Below are 17376 nucleotides of genomic sequence, written 5' to 3' on the forward strand. Positions count from 1 at the left end.
AATAAATAACAGTGTTATACTGTGGAATCAAACATTTACTATTATTTGAAAAAGGTCTAAATAGCCATCATTTCCCTCTACTTTTTCTGTTGATCAGCTACCAATCAACACAGACCAATATCTAAAAAAATATTTTGTATTTCAGAAGTTTATAGTATAGACCAAGTCCCAAACTGTCTGTGTTTAAGCTTCTCAGTAGGCAATAACCACAAAATATTTTAGGAGGTGGACGGGGTGTCCTGGTTATTTTTCAATAAGGCTTCTCAAAAGCCTTTTCTTATGAGAGTAAAGGGTACTAAATAGATTATATACAACATAAATACAAGTAACAGGTTCATAAAATATGAAATATTTAGAAGTAAAAGTATCTACTGTAACTTATTCTCAAATGGTTCAGGAAAAAAAATTATGTAAGAAAGAAAAAATCATAAAGCAATTGTGGCAAAATGTTAACTGCAGGTAAAGTTAGTTCTATTCCAACTTTTCTGTAAGTCTGAAATTGTTTACAAATAAAACACTAAGGAAAATGTATCAGCAGGTTTACTGCACAAAAGAAAAGTTATCTAGGTTGTGAACTCTTTCCTGCACATTCTGCCTTTCCTCGCCTCTGATTCCCATCCCACAAGCTCCTTTCCTGCTCGGACTTCTAGGAAAGCAGGCTCTCCTCCCACTCCCCGCTGCAAGCCGCCTCCAAACATGGTCTCCGTCTCCTCTCAACTGAAACCTTTCTCACCAAAGTCATCAACGACCCTCATCCCCAAATCCACCAACACACTTGCTCTAACCAGACTGCAGCTTTTCTGGTGGCTGGAGATGTGGCTCCAACTACTGCTTCTGTGCTCAGTCTCTCCATGCAGTTTTCTTCCTCTAACCCTTATACTTCCCTTGTATTTCATACACCATGGACATTTTGCCCCATCTCCTGTCAATTCCCAGTGCTGTGCCTTGCGAAGGCTCCTGAGGTTCCCCAGGCTCAGTGGGAGGCGGTGTCTGCCCTGGCTGGAGGGTGGAGAGGAGCAGAGCACGCCTCCAGGAACCTGACACCCCTCTCCCTGCTCCACCGGGACTCTGACTTCCAGCTCTACAGGCTCTCTTTAGGGAAACTCACCTCCTCCTACAATTTCAACTACGTAGTTCCAATACCTGCCAAATGTTCTCTTCAAGGCACGCTTCTCCACTGACTTCTAGACCTATGCTGCAAACCACTCAGGGGCAGTTCCACTTACTGCTCCATGGGCATGAACTCATCCACCACCAAAACACACTCTTTTCTCCATAACCCCAAACTGAGTTAAATGGCACTGCTGGCTTTGTTGTCAAAGCACAAATTCTAAAAACTTCCCTGATCCCTACTGTTCCCTTACCTCTCACACATCCAAATCTACATAGTCAATTATCCTGTCTGTCTTTAGAAGCACCTTTCTCATTTCCATCATTACGTCCACCACCCTAATTTAAGTCCTCATCATCTGTCACGTGGATACTGCAATACCCTCCCAACATATCTCTGTACCTCTAGCCTCCTCCATCACCAAGTCTCCACACTGATTTACTAGGACTATCCTTGAAAAATACAAATCTAACTTAATTTGTAAAAAAAAATTTTTTTAAACACCTTTATTGGAGTATAATTGCTTTACACTGTTGTGTTAGTTGCTGCTGTATAACAAAGTGAACCAGCTATACATATACATATAACAAAAATATATTAAATGACGGGAAAAATAACACAAGCCCAGATCATGACCCCATCCCACAGTTCTCCAGTAGTTTCTCACCGTCCATCATCACCAGGCTGGCATCCCTCATTTTGGCCCCTCCCAACTTCACTGCTCATACCTTATGTTCCAAACATGACAATATCTTCTGTTCCCCTAAACATCAACTTGTTTCACACCCTTGTACTTTGAGTGGCTTTTCCTTGGCTGAAGAGTCCTTGTCCTTCAGGCAAACTCCTATTTACAGCCTTTTAAAACTATGTTCAAATGTCAAGTCCTGCAGGCAGACCTTCCTAACTCCCACCAAAGCTCCTCCTATCCAGGCAATTTCTATGTGTCTCCGGTCACATTATATTTCACCATCTTTTAATTATAAAGCCATCTCTCTCCCCACACTATGAACCTGATCATAACTGATGACTAATCAACTGTGAATTAATTTTATGTACCTTTAACAACTCACATTGCTTCTGCTTCCAAGTTCTAAGCTTAACATTTAAGGCTACCTACCATGCATTCCTTATTTATTCTACCTATGTATCTGTATCTTCCATTTCCACAAACGGATGTACTCTCCAAGAACCACCCCCAGGTGGTCAGCAAACGTTCTCCATCAAGATCTAGATATTTTAGGCTTTATGGGCCACACGATCTTCATAGCAGCTACTCACGTCGACATCACAGAGCAAAGGCAGCCAAAGACAAGATGTAAAGGGCGGGTGTGGCTTTGTTCCAGTAAGATTTTATTTATAAAACAGGCATCCAGCAGCACAGTTGGCCCTGCTCTAGACTGATTTTCGCCTCAGTTTGTCCACACTTCTCCTCTGGCCTGGAAGGCCTGCCTGAGGTCTATTCTGTGTCCACCCTCTGACCTCAGAGACCTTACACGGTGTTCCTTCCTCTACGTTTCCACAGCACTTGACGGAAACTGCTCATCTGACGTTTAGCCTCTGCCATCCCGAATTCTTAATTCTCTCTGAACACCAGAGCCACTTCACCAGCTTACCACTGTAAACCCTCACAGGGCAACAGGCTCTGCCTTCAAGTTTGCAAACGTTCAACCTCAGCACATGACGCTACACACCAGGGGTGATACCGATGCTGCTGGTCAGGTAACCTGGTCATTAGCGCTTGTCGTGGAGGCTAGCTGACCTTTCCAGCCCATGGGTTATGCCCGGGCACACTTTCATATTGCTTTATTCAGACTTTTAAACTGTTATTTTAAAACGTACTTTCTTTATAATTGTTTCACTGTTTAAAAACTTTTCTATCTAAAACTATAAATGGAAACTTTCCCTTTCATATATTCTCTTATAAGGTTGGGCATTCTCAGTATCTCAAACCCTAAAGCCAAGTTTGTTTTCCAGAGAAACACATTTTCTTTCTCTTTAATTTTACAGTGAGTCATTAACCGAAAATAACTTTATATAAAAGGCATCTACACTTTAAAATGAGATACGACAGGACTTCCCTGGTGGTGGAGTGGTTAAGAATCCGCCTACCAATGCAGGGGACACGGGTTCGAGCCCTGGTCCAGGAAGATCCCACATGCCGCGGAGCAACTAAGCCCGTGTGCCACAACTACTGAGCCCACATGCCACGACTACTGAAGCCCGTGCTCCGCAAGAAAAGAAGCCACCGCAATGAGAAGCCCACACACCGCAACAAAGAGTAGTCCCCTCTCGCCTCAACTAGAGAAAGCCTGCGCACAGCAACGAAGACCCAACGCAGCCATACATACATACGTACACACATACATAAATAAATAAATTTTAAAAAACAGAATGAGATGTGACAGATAAACTCCTATCAAGTTTCTGCTAATAAGCTACTGCTTTTTCCATTTAAAAGCTTAATTTTTAAGCTAAAGTCATATTCATACAGCACTAAAATAAAGAAAACAAGAAGCATACACAATGCAGATACACAGGAAAAGAAGCTCTGTGTAACCACCTAAGGCCACAAACACATAACATCTGGAAAAGCTCTTACTCATCCTGTCACTCTCCCTTCCAAAGTGAAAGTCATTTCAAAAAAGACTGTTTCTGCTTCTCTGCTAACAATAGTCTAAAAGCCAACTTGTTCCTGAGTCACAATGGCTCCATTCTGCAACACGGTGGAACAGGCTGTGTTCAGAAGGAAGGGGCCCGACACCTGTCGGTGCTGCAGAACCCCACACCCCACACCACGACATTCCCTGCAGGAGTGGCCAGGAGCACAAAGCCCATGTTTCAAAGCATGCAATTTTATGGAAAAGTGCTTTTTCTCAGACTATTTTATAATTGTAGCACTTGGAAATCAGAATTAACTTCCTATATTAAATTTCTACTGCTAGATTTTATGTCCCTTTAGTATAAGAACTTCTATGAAATTTTACATTTCAAGCAATTTCAGTTAGTCAAATTTTAACACAGCCCTTTCTTTAATTAAAAAAGGCGGGGTGTAAACAAGGACCACTTAATTTTAAATATTACTGTATTTTTATTCATCTAAAAAGGGGGGGATTTCCCTTCTCATTTTAAACATTTATCATCTTCCAGTTTTTACTACCGGCCTAGTCTCAAGTAAATAATCTAATGCATGTTATTCATTTCATTCTGGCTCCTTAAGAGACTCTGTATTTCCAGCAAATGGGACCTTGACAGGGAGGTGCTGCTAACAATATAGCATGAACTCTGGATTAGCAACCACAATACTCTCAGCTGAAGAAAAAGCATACCATTTTTCAATGCCTCAAGCCCACAGCTATACAACAGAAATAAGAGCACCCATCCTTAAACAACTTCACAGAAACACAAACCAAAATCATGTGTAAAAAGAGATGTCTTGACATAGCAATGCTACGTGAAAATCCAGACGTTTCAGCTGAACTAATTTATAAGTTAGATGATCTCTCCAGCAGCATGATTAAAAGTGTTATTAACTAGCAAACACCTGTTGTGTAATGTTGATCGGAAGTACAGTTGACTAGGGACTGGGCCCCGGTGTGCTCAACTATGTGTCCCTTTGACTTTGGAACTTACTTCCGGCTCCATCATTTCTGCTGCTTAGCATCTCTGTTTCCAAGAGCTGGACATCCTTTTTTTTGAGGTCTTTTTTTTTTTTTTTGAAAGTCCCAATGTAGCTAGTTACAGCAATCCTATAAAGGTGGGTCTTTTGATCCCCATTTTACCAATGGAAATGCAGAGGCCAAGAGAGACCTAAACAACTGGCCCAATATCTCAAAGCTAGAAACTGGCAGACCCAATACCCAAACCTAGCTCACCTGACCCCATAACTTATAAACCGTTTTAATCTCCTACAGATATAAATCATATGTGAACTCAGCATACCAGAGAAGCATAAAGTTACTTCCTTACAGAGCTGCCTCTAGGGTGCAGTGAATAAGGACAATTGCCCAAGATTCTTTCTCTCTGTAGCCTAAGAAAATCCCAGACCCAGGAAACGCAGTCGCAGTCAGGAGTGGAGCTGGCAATTCCTCGGTGCATTTGTCCAGTCCCTAAATCTACTACCTCAAAGGCCAGGCAAACGGTGCTTCATTCAAGCTCCTGGTGCCATGCTGCTCATGGTCAATTACATTCCCCTCCAGGACAGCCACGTGTTCATTTAAACAGTTAACTTATCATTATTTTGATTGAAGAAAGGAGAGACGGTCTAGATGTGTCCCAAGCGCTCTCTTCTCCACAGTTCCCTGAAGTTCACAGAACCACCACGCAGCTGCTCAAACCAGAACACAGTTCCCTTGCCTCATGCATCCAACACGTGCTGCTAATGTTACTACCTCAATCTTACCATCATCACCTCTCACCTGCACAACTCACCTCCACATCTCCACTCTAGATTGTTCTAATCTACTCTCCAACTCTGACAAGTGTTCCTCCCGCCTTCCCTCTCTTCTTAAACACCCTCCCTGGCTTCTCACAGCTCTTAGTGTAAACACCCCGAGAGGACTGCCACATCCTATCTGCCAGGCTTCGTCTGGCCCTGCCCACCTCTCAGGGCTCACCCTCCGTCACCTTCCCTCCCTCTCTTGTTTGCGCCACATGGGCTTCCTGTAGCTCCTGGACCGCAGGCAGCAGTCCACATGCTTTCCCCTCCACTCAAAAGGCCCCGTACCACCACTGGTGCCCACCCATCCCTCAGATCTCAGCTCAGCCGTCATGTCTGCAGTAAAACACACCCCCTGGTTCTCTGTTGCAGGCTCTCCCGAACGCCCCCCGGCACTCATCACAGAGCTCTGATCTAACACCCACAATGCCTCCCGACTAAAAATAACACGGCAGCAGTAACAGCATCTGTTTTTGTTCACCATTTTAACCCAAAGCTTGGCATATAGTAAGTACATCATAAATAGCTATTAGATGAATAAAAGAATAACACATAATCAGAATGTGCTGACTCACGTACAGAAAGAGTGAGCCAATTTACGTTCCCACAGACTGTGAAAGTGACTTTCCCCACCTTCGCCACCAGGTACCAGGGAAGTTTTGATGTCCTGGTTAAGTGGCTGCTGCCAGGCTCAGGAGGGGCTGTGGTCCAGGACACAGCGTGTGATGTCGGGTTCCCTCACAGCTGGCCACCGTCAGCACTTGACTTGTTGCCTTTCCTTAAATCTCAATGAAGGATGTAATCTGAGACTTGATTTCAGCCTGTTGTACCAAGACCTCTGACAGGCTCCTGCTGACACTACAGCTTACTCCTGGCAAATCCCAGAAGCTGATCTCAACTCCCTTGTAACCTATGTTATTTACATATATGCTTCTGTGGGACACAACTGATTTCCCTTATATACATACGTGGAGAACGTGTGTACCAATAAATATTGTCATATTTACACACACACACATCATTAACATTTATGGAACACTTATTATGTGCCAGGCAAAACACCAAAGGCTTTACATGCATTATTTGTTACTTCTTACCAGAAGGCTTTCCAGAACATTCTATCATCGTATCCATTTTAAAATGAGGAAACTGGAGGTTAGAAGGCTGGGTAACTCGCCCAAGGCTACCACGCGCGAGTGGCAGAGCGGGCGTCTGTCTGCTGCAGACCCGCCATCTCTTCCCCCAACTTCACTGGACTTCTGCCCAACTACAGCCAACCAGCAGGAGCTCAGCAGGAGCTTGAAAAGAAACATGTTGTTTTGGCCTTTTTTTTTAAGAGAAGAAAATACCATCTTTAGCTTAATTAGTCTTTCCATGCCAGGGCAGGCCCTGGCTACACACGGAGCTAGCACAGTGGGTTTATTTGGAGACCCATCTCCACCACGGAATGAACTCTCAGGCCAGACGTAAACACATACAATCACATGCATCAAAGAAAGGGGGAAAAAAACTACCAAGAGTAATACCATTTATTTTGTGAGTTTTTTGAAACTGGCTTTTTTGATTGCACCCTTGCCGGCCTGGATGGAAAACTACAACATGCGCTTTGGAAGCAAGTACTTTAAGCACAGAGAAAACCACCACGTCCCTCCCTGGAAAAACGCCCTTGATGTACAAAGCCTGGCGCACAGCAACACCAGGGCCCTCTCTCTGCTCGCAGTTACACCTTGTCCACCTTTATCCCTGTCCACTTTAAGAAAAAGTTAGCTGTACTGAGGTAATCTGCATACAATTAAATGTATACCCATTTTGAGTGTACAATGAGTTCAATGAGTTTGGACAAATTTATACACTGTGTGACCACCAATATAATCAAGATACAGAGTATTTTCATAACCTCAAATGTGCTCATGTGCCCCCTTCCCAATCCACACACCTGCCTTCACCCCCCAACACAGGCAAGCGCTGATCTGCTTTGTCACTCACTGCAAACTGGATTCGTCTTTTCAAGACTTTCACACAAACAGATGTAGAGAGTATTACTCTTGCCCACCCTTGACTTACACATCTTCTCCACTGTGCACTGTTTTGTGAATGCTGGTATTTGATGGATTCCAGCTGTCCTGTCTGATGCAGGAGTGCTTTGTTCCAGTGATCCACGGGGTGGTGAGTGAGGCAGGTTCAAACCACACTCACACAGGCGTGCGTGTGCGTGCAAACAGCCAAGCCCCGGCGCGGTGCCCGATACCCTGGGCCAGCTTAAGGGATCAAGCCTGGGAAGCCCTGGTTAAGTGTGAAACCCAGGAGAGTTCCCTGTGACACTGGCTGCTGCAAACTCAGACCCCAAGTCACGGCAGGTCCTCTGGTCCCTCTGGAGTTGCGTTAAGCTTCGCTTTTGTCTCATTTAACATTTCAACCCCAGTTTTCCGTTTCCCTTCCTTCCCTTTTTATGATATCTTCCCACGTGTGTAGGTGTCAAACAGAAAAGGCGTGCTGGTTTCTTGAGTGGACGTGAGGGTGGGACATGAAGACACGTGACAGCCCCCTCTTCCCTTGGAGGAGGGCTCCTCCCCACTCGCTAATCCATCCGAGGCAGCCGTGCTGACGTGGCTGCGCGTAAGACTCACCTGGGAAGCTTAAAAAATACTGACGCCGGCGTCCACACCAACAGCTCCCAATTCAACGGGTGTGAGATGGGCTTGGGCCCGGCAGACCGCAGAGCTGGTCAGGGAGGCTGCGGGGTGGCCAAAGGGAGCAGCGGGGCCCTGGGTCAGCCTCCCCGGGGAAGTGCACCGCCCCTGCCCCACCATGACACACCCAACAGGGGCCCAAGTCTCTCACCCTAAGATCTGAATGCTTCGGTGCACCCAAGTACCAACTGTGTCCCCCGACAAAATTCATGGCCTGCTGTGTGCCCTCGTGCTGCAGCCTGAGCAGTGGATTTTTCCAGTGATGCTTAATAAAGCTGTGATAGGGTCTGTCGCATTTAATCACTAACACAAAGCCCAAGGTATTGAAGGGATCTGATTTCTGCTCCGCATAAGGCACAGATATACTTTTGAAGAGTGCACCAATGTATCTTAGAAACGGCTTCTGCAACTGTGGTTCCAGCTGTCTGGGTCGAGACAGGAAGCTCCAGAGGCACAATGGATTCTCCTCAAATAAAGGAAGCACAAAGCCTATTGGTGACGCACAGACGGGTGGAAATCTGGCTTCTTCCTCAGAACAAAATTTTGAAGCCTTTTCTGTCAGAGTGCTTGTCCACGCAGAAACGGCAATTCAGAATATACCGCACCAGGGTGGAGCGTTTCCAGAAAGACTTCTGGCCTCAACTTGACATTTTATTTTTGAGACAAAGAGTTCCAGGGAGATGGATACTGGCTTTAAAGTCAGTGAAACCACTGGTTCAGCATCACAGAATTTCCAGATAACTAATGCTGTAATATAACATACTGTTAAAGAAATTTTAAGGGTGTTTTTTAAAAGGTACTACACACCATCCTGCCTTCCTAAGCAGAGTACCTGAAACAGCATTTTGCCTGTTCCCGATGCCTGTCCACAGTCATCAGGATAAACCGCCAGCGACTGAGTGTTAACACAGCGAGGCGGCTGCTGAGGCACGTTGGGCTCTTTGCACCAAGGTGAAGTGGAGTTTGACGTGTGGAGTGTTTTCAGGCCTTGGTTTATTGCTCTATAGTTTTGCCATCTCCTGCTTCACCATCAGACTTCCCTAAGACCGTGCTGCCAACTGGGAAAGCAGGCAACACAGCATGTCTGCAGAGAAGGTTTCAGAGCAAAGGCCTCGTGTGCCACTGTGTGAGTGGGGTGTGTGTGCACGGGTGTGTGATGGGGCGGGAGAGGGGGAGGAGGGGCCAGTGTTTTAACTGAGCGAAGGTCTCTGATGTGAGAAGACTGACTGGGCTTCTTGGGGCTTCTTGGCGCTGCTGGCTGACCCCAGGGCCGAGTCCTCCCAGGGGACAGCAGGACGCTACAGGCCCTCCCGGCACCTCTTGGCAGCATGAAGAAGGAAGTAACCTCCCAGAGGAGACCCAGGGTCAAGGTTGGCCATGGCACTGGCCGAGTTTGTTTTTAGTTTTTGTGCAAAAGCAACCCCTATAACTACTTAAACATTTACACAATACAGAAATGTAAAAATTTATAAAGTGGAAAGTCCTCTATTATAATGTTACACTCGCTTCGCTCCCTTCACTACTGCTCTGAACTATCAAAACAAAACTTTTCCTAATCAAATCATTCGTTTCTCCCTCTGTGGTCTCACTGTACGTTCACTCTACACAATGTTATAAACAAACCCTGGGCAATTCTTACCTTACTGTTCTTCAGTGAGCCCTTCTTACTCATTTTGGATACACTTTCGTATCAGTACTTATAAAACTCATTTTAAGCCAAATACAGTATCTCATTCTAGGAATGTACCATAACTTATTTAACCAATCTCCAATAAACAGTTGCTTTATTATAAACAATGCTATGATGAACACCCTAGACCTTTGCAAATGTATACAAGTATTTCCAGGATAAATGCCTTTGAATGGACATTCCTCAGTCATAGAGCACAAGTAAATTTAAACAGATATTGCCCAGTTGCCTTCCAATCAGGTTGTACCAATTTACAGAACAACTTTTAATCTAATATGATACCAATGAGATAATCTTTAGGCCCATCCAAGGTTCCTGGCCAAAATGGGAGAAAACAATAAAGAGTAAGTCAAATAAATGGGAACTGCAATCCCAAAGCCCATCCTATTTGGAGGGAGCCCCCTCTCACGGTGGCCTGCAATCTCCGGAGCAGAGGATCAGCGTGTGCCTCCCGGGCGCCCAGGCCACACACGTGACTGAACACATGCGGAGTGAAAGCAGGGCACCCACACTACTCCTGGAGCACAGCACACAGCATCAGGACCCCTGCAGAACCAGAAAAAACCCCGGAGGCTGAGGTCCCGGCCAGTTTACGGGGCTGGGAAGAAATCATGGTTCTCTTTCTTTGTTTTTAGAACCAATGCTGTACCTGACATTTTTACTAACACTTTCCTAGCTCGTGTAGCTGGAGGACAAAGTGGATTAGACATTTCTCTAGAATTGTACCTAAAAGGAGATAGGTTATCAGCAAAGGAAATTTCTACAATCACACAATGCATGAGTTTCAAAGCATGAATTCTGTAACCTCTATGCATCTACTCAGGCACATTTTGCGACATACACCTTGGTTCTTAACACTCCTGAGAGTCTGCAAGACCAGGCTCTCTCTGGTCACACACCTTGAGCGCTGGGGGGCCCTGGGCCACCGCTCACTAATAGCAGACGTACCTCCTCGAGATGATGCTGTGAGCATCGGATGAGAGAGCAAGTGAGAAAATGCTCCGTAAGCCACAAAGCACTGTGGAAATGCGAGGGGCTATTGACCACAATTATAACAGAGTAACTAACATTTGAGAGCTTACGGTGGGGCTCTACATGAATTAACCTGTCCAACGCTCACAGCTGCTCTGAAGGAGGTGGTGGCGGGGGGGGGGGGGCGTTTACTACCCACGCTGGGAGGGTCAGGATATGGAGGGAGCCCGGGAAGTCTGACTGCAGGGTCAAGCCCACACTCTGCTCCGCCACCTTGTTCCAGGCATGTTCCCAGAACAAGGGTCACCTCCCCTGCCTCAGTTTCCTCATCTCCACGCTGAACGGGGACTCAGGGGCCATATGAAGGGCTCTTCTCTAACCATCATGTCCTACTACGTGAGTTCTATTAGGTGATCAGAAAAGCGACCTTTGGATAAGTACAGTCTTACTGAAGTTCAGAAAAAGCAAATGTGAGAATTTTCAAAACAGTACGTCTACGAACGAGTGCTGCTGTTTTTAATCATTTGCCTGAGCTGGCCATGGCCAGTACTCCAGGAATTCACGCAGGCCAAAGTTCTTTTGGACAAAAGGTTTCCTTGCGCGGTTCTCCAAAAGGACTCGGGCATCGAAACCACGCTGAGACCTCTGCCACCATCCAACACACTCGGGGGAATCTCCTTCATAAAACCTTGGTTTGTACCAAAATAACCCGCTGCTTAACCAGCCCCCTCAGTATACATACCCCCTCCCCCAAAAGCCTCTTTTGGTAGAAAATGATTAAGTAAATGAAAGACTATAGAAAGCCGAACTGAATGAAAGACAAACATCACGCCGCTGAAGCAGCACCAAGGAGGGCCAGACTTACTTTAGGAGACTGAGGCAGGTGGGGGGTTCAGCATACAAAGCAGGCTGGAAACAGGTTCACAGATCAAGCGGTTGTTCGTCCCCATTAATTAAAGCAGTAACTGCCGATGACTTAGCACCACCTAACAACATGTGAAGTCAGTTTCAAAGACTGCAATTAGATGAAAGCAGATACTACTTTATTGTGCTTTCAGAGAAAAATTTTTATAAGGGCCTTTACTCTAGCTAGACATTAAATGAGTCAGCATTTGTTACAAGATAAAGTAAATGGGAAAAAAGATATGCAAAAGATAAACCAGTATCTTCAGGCTTAACTAGATGGTAAAAGTATTCTGTTTTGAATGGAAAAATTCTCTCCGAACCCTTTAGCTCTTAAGTGGAAAAAACAAAAACAAAAAAAAAAGCCTTGCTTCGTCCCAAACTGAATGAAAATTGAGAAGCCTCTTTTCTTGGCTCCATCCACCATAAACCCAAACTGACTAACTGCAAACATGAACGAGCATATTTCTCAAGTTAATAACAGTTCTCAACTTTTTCATAAAAAATATAATAACAGGGCTTCCCTGGTGGCGCAGTGGTTGAGAGTCCGCCTGCCGACGCAGGGGACACAGGTTCGTGCCCCGGTCCGGGAAGATCCCACATGCCGCGGAGCAGCTGGGCCTGTGAGCCATGGCCGCTGAGCCTGCGCGTCCGGAGCCTGTGCTCCGCAACGGGAGAGGCCACAACAGTGAGAGGCCCGCGTACCGCAAAAAAAAAAAGACAACCATAATAACTACCATTTTCTGAACATCTATTATGTGCCAAGCACCTTGCTACTGACTCACAGTTAATCTTCTCAAATGCCTCTGAGTTAGATGAGGAAACAGATCAGAGAGGTTACAAAGCTTGTCCGAAGTCACACAATTAGGCAAGGGTTCAAAACACCACACCTGCCTGTATTAAAGGGTGGCTGAGCACATATGAACGAGCTAACCCATCCGGGGACCACTGGGCCAGAGAGCAGAGGAACCAAGACTCAGCAAGTGGTATAAAGCAGTGGTAAGAGAACTGGTTCCAGAGCTAGGTGTCTAAGTTCAAATCCCACTGCGCAGACTTAGCCGCCCAACAATCTGGGGCAGTGACCTACCCTCTCTGTACTTCTGTTGTCCCATCTGCAAAACAGCGAAAAGCACCCAAGACTGAGACCCATGTCTGGCTATAGTGAGCACTGTACTGGTGCTGCTGTTATGAAGGGAGATATCTGAAGGAAATGCAGAGAGACTGGACTCAAACCTAACAGGCTACCACGTGGACAAGGACAGAGAGCCGAAGAGAAGAGAAAGCAGGAGGAGGAAACATCCTGCAGGACGACGAGTGACTGCACTCAAGAAAACGGGGTGGGGCTGCCCAGACCCAGAGGAAAGGGTCACTCAGACTCCAGGCTAACGGGGTCCAGCCAGGAGAGCTCGGCAGCACCTGGGTAAGACTAGCAGGGCGGTTCTGGAGGACAAAAAAAAAAGCCCAAGGGGTATGAAACTGGAGTCCCTGACAAGAACAACCTTACTCTTGTAAGTACCAAAGGGAGTCAAAAGTCCTTGGCCACAGGCTGCAGACAAGACAATGAAGGCACACTCGCAAGTTCTGAGTCATCAAAGTCAAGGGTCTAGAATAACAGGAAAGGGCACCTGGATAGGACTGGAAGGCACTGGTCCCGTAAACCTGCATCAAGCTGAGCAATGGGAGACAAGAGTTGGGATTTACTGAGTTAAAGAGAGAGCAGCGTGAAACACCATGTTGTCTGCCCTTCAGTCTGGAGACAGTAACTTCCAGAGAAGACAAAGTAAAACAGTGTCCGTGAAACCAGGAATGCCAACCTAAAGAAGAAATCTCCTCTCCTTACACTTGGCCTTAGAAAGATAACCCGAGAAAAGCACATGAGTGGGCTCCTCCGGAGGGGCCCTGTTGGACACCCGTGTGGCTGCATCCGTGTCCTCAGCCAGGTCCTCTGGACTCGATCCTGCACCCAAGATCCAGCGCCAGAGCTGAGCAGGCGTCAGCACAGGTGTGGGATCACGGGGCACGAACCGGGGCACGAACCCGTGTCCCCTGCATTGGCAGGCGGACTCTCAATCACTGCGCTACCAGGGAAGCCCAGTTATTATGTTTTTTATGAAAAAGTTGAGAACTGTTATTAACTTGAGAAATATGCTCGTTCATGTTTGCATTTAGTCAGTTTGGGTTTACGGTGGATGGAGCCAAGAAAAGAGACTTCTCAATTTTCATTCAGTTTCATTCAGTTTGGGACGAATACAGCCCAACTTAGACGACAGGCCTATCAACTCAGCTGGCTGTGCTATTAAGAAATAAATGGAAATATGCAATTTACATTTGACCATGACATGCTCAGATCTGGCTTAAAATGCTACAGGGTATGATTCCGAATTAGTCAACAATGACACATTTTTCACCTCACTCAGCCAAATAAGATTTTGAAATGAGAATTCAGACTCATTTTCATCTAGACTCCAAATTAATAGTTAAGAACTTATTCTCCATTCGTATTCAGCTTAGGTTTGACAAGCAAAGTTGCCAAAAGAAAGCATCTGTTTTTGCAGCTTGAGAGCTACTTTTCCTTTTTTTTAAAAAAAAGTTTACTTAGCATTCAGTTTCTATTTTTTAGGTGAGACTTTGTTTTTATTTTCAAATGAGATTTTGAGGTAAGGTAGTGATTTTCCTTATGATTCGATTATCAGGGACCAGAGAGGTGATTCTGGATCCCACACTCCACTCCCCAGAATCCCCATCACTGGTGTGGGTTTTACCTCATTCAAACTGCACTCCAGCCATTTTCATCTTTTTTTAAACCACAAATTGAAGATACGCCAGAAGAGTAGGTGTAAAGTCACCAAAAAGCTACCTGTGCCAAGTCAGAGGCATAAAAATATCATCACAACAGCTTCACACCTTCTAGAGAAACAAGACGCCACCAGTGAGAAAGACCCAGAATATCCAGGAGGACCTAGATTCTCAAGCTAGCTCCCTCCCCATTAGGAAGGACCACTGGGGACAGATCCCACAAGCCGGCCTCCACTGCACACAAAGCAAACAATACCAGAACTTTCTTCCCACAGAGCAGGACATGAATCACTCAGGCATTGCTCTATACACTCCCACATACAAACAAAAGATAAAGCAGGATGCAGATTTCTCTAGGGAGCAAAGTGGTTCAAATGAAAACTTTTGGAATTTATATACATGACAATACTTCCACTATTTTAGCTATAAAAGACAGCACAGGAAAAATCAGGCAAGCACAGGCATAGGACCCCAGTTAAGAAAAAGAGAAAATTAAGAACAGGAGTCACCAAACATTTCCTTTAGAGAAAAATAAAACTGAATAAGAAAGAAATCATTTGCAGGACCAAATAATGACAGCCATAATTCTCTCTTCTTTTAGTTAGAAAATTTATCTAGGAATTAGTGATCAGTCAACCTACTTTCTACCTTCAGCAGAGTGAAGACAGTCACAATGATGGGAAAGAATAAAAACCTAAAACATCATATATATAATTCGTGTGTGTGTGTGTGTGTGTGTGTGTGTGTGTGTGTGTGTGTATGAATGACTAAGGATGAAGCTACTACAATGAATGGTATGTCTATGGGGATCTAGTTTTGGACAGTCTCCAAATTAGCTATTCAATCACTCTCTCAACCTCTAATTTAACACCTAATACACACTGCAAAGAAAAGGAACGGTCCAATGAGCTCCAGCTCCTCTTTTATGTTCCCATGGCTACCGCCTGGGTGCACACCTAAGGCACACCTGCATTCATTATTTCAACAGGTTCCCAGTGAAACCTCGGGTCCATCCTGGACCACTCTGCCAGTGTTCCAACATCTCTAAAACACTTCTTCATGCCATTTCTTTGCTTAATTTTTTAAAGACTTACAGGATAAAGTCCAAATTCTTTAGCATCACATCACATTAGAGGTGCCTCACAATTAACCTCAACCTACTTTTTATTAACTTTTTTCCAAGAATTCCTGAATAATAGTAGTAACACAACTGAACACTCGCAGTATATCAAGACAGCATCCAAAGGACTTGACATGCGTGAACTCACAACCACTTTATGGCGTAAGCACTATCAGTACCCCCGTTCCATCGGGAGGAATCTGAAGCATGAAAGAAACTGCCTGGGTTTGGTCTCCTGTGAGGAAGCAGTGGGCCAGGGTGACACCAGCTGGTCAGACTCCAGAGCCACACTGGACCCAACATGGTGCCCGTCTCCACCCTCCGATGTCCCACACGCCTCCGCTCTCTCCACTCTGAGTCCCAGCAGTGCGTTCTCAGTTACCACTTATCCCACTTGCCATCGTTTTTACGCAGGACCAAGACCACGCCTCAATGCAGACAAGAGCTATGTAGAGGTGACTCTACGCAGCACACAGCCCGTGGAGCTGGCTGACCCATGCCTGTGTGGGCATGTATCTTCCCTGTCTGTCCGGTTTCTCCCTCCCGGGCAGCGAGAGCATCGTGCCACAGTAGGTTTCTCTGAAAAGATGCGGTGATCAAGCCAGGAGGCTTTCCTAACCCTTCCATCCCTCTGTCCCGACTGGAGGCAGATGAGGTACATGCTGGGTGTCGTTCAACACTCCGTCCAGGCCACGGGAGGAAGTGCCCGCTTTCCCTGCTCCCAGACGTTAGTGTCTGCAAGCCAGCACTGAGCTCTCTGTTACATCAACTCGCAGCCCTTCACCAACTTTGGAGTCAAATGATTGCCTGTGGCACAAAATTCATTTTACACTTAAGAACCTCAGCCTCAAGCTTTACTGGATGATTTTTTGCAAAGGAGACACTCCAAAAGGCCACAGGTTTAGAGCTTTTTTAGACTGGCTGCAAATGGTATCAGCTGAATGTCACACATCATATTGCTGAAGGCTTTTTGGAAACAGCTGATGAGAAAAGAGAACAGACTGCCGGAGAGGTGAATGAGCTCTGGTAGCTTCCTCTTCACTCTCGCAGCTCTGTCAACCCAGAGACATGCTGAGACCTTCGAAGCCTGGAGAGAGATCTCTTACCATTCCCCAGAGCACTGCGAAGTCAGCTCTGATAGCTGCCTCCTTCATTACTACTGGAGCGCTCAGGTTAAAATAAATTAACATAATTCAAAGATGCAGATCCATTCCCTCAAACGCCTGAGAGAAGGCACACACCAAAGAATTAAAACTGTGACAACCAGAAGTTCTACAAAGCATCCACTATTTACAAACGCATCTGAGGAACTGGGGTTTAACTCTCATTAAGACAAAGAAAGCACCGAGCTGATCTCCCTGTGCTATGCGGCTGCTTCCCACTAGCTATCTATTCTACATTTGGTAGTGTATATATGTCCATGCCACTCTCTCACTTCGTCCCAGCTTACCCTTCCCCCTCCCCGTATCCTCAAGTCCATTCTCTAGTAGGTGCTTTGTGACCACCTAGAGGGGTGGGATAGGGAGGGTGGGAGGGAGGAAGATGTAAGAGGGAAGAGATATGGGAACATATGTAGATGTATAACGGATTCACTTTGTTATAAAGCAGAAACTAACACACCATTGTAAAGCAATTATACTCCAATAAAGATGTTAAAAA

At 45.6% G+C, this 17376-nt stretch overlaps 1 protein-coding gene across 2 annotated transcripts in view; it reads right to left on the reverse strand.

The window, feature by feature from the left end:
* CCNY (cyclin Y) overlaps positions 1-17376 on the reverse strand; it is a 126533-nt gene that overhangs the window by 53033 nt on the left and 56124 nt on the right. Inside the window, exon 1 of one of the 2 annotated variants that reach the window (XM_067702132.1) lies at positions 6180-6201. The exons of the other annotated variant lie outside the window; for it this stretch is intronic. The gene's annotated coding sequence lies outside the window, so the exon portion shown is untranslated. Of the gene's footprint in view, positions 1-6179; positions 6202-17376 lie in introns of those variants that run through there. 2 annotated transcript variants of the gene reach the window in all.

This window comes from Pseudorca crassidens, chromosome 1 (genome assembly GCF_039906515.1).
Source record: "Pseudorca crassidens isolate mPseCra1 chromosome 1, mPseCra1.hap1, whole genome shotgun sequence".
Lineage (NCBI taxonomy): Eukaryota > Metazoa > Chordata > Mammalia > Artiodactyla > Delphinidae > Pseudorca > Pseudorca crassidens.